This window comes from Callorhinus ursinus, unplaced genomic scaffold (assembly GCF_003265705.2).
Source record: "Callorhinus ursinus isolate GAN/ISIS: 27379988/994484 unplaced genomic scaffold, GSC_fseal_2.0 scaffold2, whole genome shotgun sequence".
NCBI lineage: Eukaryota > Metazoa > Chordata > Mammalia > Carnivora > Otariidae > Callorhinus > Callorhinus ursinus.
Window position 1 is genome coordinate 101,909,001 of NW_027397064.1, and position 2,080 is coordinate 101,911,080.

Consider the following 2,080-nt stretch of genomic DNA (forward strand, 5'->3'; position numbering starts at 1 on the left):
TTTCCGACTTTCCTCTTGTGATTGAGTTCTAGTTTCAAAGCATTGCAGTCTGAAAATATGCAGGGAATAATCCCAATCTTTTGGTACTGCTTGAGACCTGATTTGTGAGCTAGGATGTGATCAATTTTGGAGAATGTTCCATGGGCACAAGAGAAGAATGTGTATTCTGTTGCTTTGGGATGGAATGTTCTGAATATGTCTGTGAAGTCCATTTGGTCCAGTGTGTCATTTAAAGTCTGTATTTCCTTGTTGATCTTTTGCTTTGATGATCCGTCCATTTCAGTCAGGGGGGGGTGTTAAATTCCCCCACTATTATTGTATTGTTGTCAATATGTTCCTTTGCTTTTGTTATTAATTTCCTTATAAAATTGGCTGCTCCCATGTTAGGGGCATAGATATTTACAGTTGTTAGGTCTTCTTGTTGGATGGACCCTTTAAGTAGGATATTGTGTCCTTCTTCATCTCTTATTACAGTCCTTGTTTTAAAATCTAATTTGTCTGATATAAGGATTGCCACCCCAGGTTTCTTTTGGTGTCCATGAGCATGGTAAATGGTTTTCCACCCCCTCACTTTCAATGTGGGTGTGTCTTTGGATCTAAAATGAGTCTCTTGCAGACAGCATATGGATGGGTCTTGTTTTTTAATGCAATCTGATAGCCTGTGTCCTTTGATTGGGGCGTTTAGCCCATTTACATTCAGGGTAACTATTGAAAGATATGAATTTAGTGCCATTGTATTGCCTGTAAGGTGACTGTTACTGTATATTGTCTGTGTTCCTTTCTGATCTATGCTGCTTTTAGGCTCTCTCTTTGCTTAGAGGACCCCTTTCAATATTTCTTGGAGGGCTGGTTTCATGTTTGCAAATTCCTTTAGTTTTTGTTTGTCCTGGACGCTTTTTATCTCTCCTTCTATTTTCAATGACAGCCTAGCTGGATATAGTATTCTTGGCTACATATTCTTCTCGTTTAGTGCTCTGAATATATCATGCCAGTCCTTTCTGGCCTGCCAGGTCTCTGTGGATAGGTCTGTTGCCAATATAATATTTCTACCATTGTAGGTTACATATCTCTTCTCCCAAGCTGCTTTCAGGATTTTCTCTTTGTCTCTGAGACTCGTAAGTTTTACTATTAGATGTCGGGGTGTTGACCTATTATTATTGATTTTGAGAGGGGTTCTCTGTGCCTCCTGGATGTTGATGCCTGTTTCCTTCCCCACATTAGGGAAGTTCTTTGCTATTATTTGCTCCAATATACCTACTGCCCCTCTCCCTCTTTCTTCTTCTTCTGGAATCCCAATTATTCTAATGTTGTTTCGTCTAATTGTATCACTTATCTCTTGAATTCTGCCCTCGTGATCCTGTAGTTGTTTCTCTCTCTTTTTCTCAGCCTCTTTATTTTCCATCATTTGGTCTTCTATATCGCTGATTCTCTTTTCTGCCTCATTGATCCTAGCAGTTAGTGCCCCTTTTTTTGATTGCACCTCAGTAATAGCCTTTTTGATTTCAACTTGGTTAGATTTTAGTTCTTTTATTTCTCCAGAAAGGGTTTCTCTAATAACTTCCACGCTTTTTTCAAGCCCAGCTAGTATCTTTAAAGTCATGATTCTGAACTCTAGGTCTGACATCGTACTAATATCCATATTGAGTAGGTCCCTGGCTGACGGTACTACCTCTTGTTCTTTTTGTTGAGGTGATTTTTTTCGTCTTGTCATTTTGTCCAGAGGAGAATAGATGAATGAGAGAACAAAATGCTAACAGGTTAACAACGTCCCCAGCAAATATACTCTATACAAATCAGAAGGGACCTGAAACCAGGGGAAAAGAAAGGGAAAGAAAGGAAAAAGAAAGAGGAAAAAAAAGAGAAAAAGATAAAAACAAACAAAAACAGAACAAAACAAACAAAAAAACAGAATATGATCAAATATGATCAGGCTAGTGCATAGATCAGTGCCACACACTAGATTTCGGGCAAATTTTGGTCTGTTAGAAGAAAGTGCCTCCTAAAATTTTAAAGGAAGAAAGATTTATATATGTACAAAATAAGGGTTGATACAATGAAGGGATGGCATATGACTGTAAAG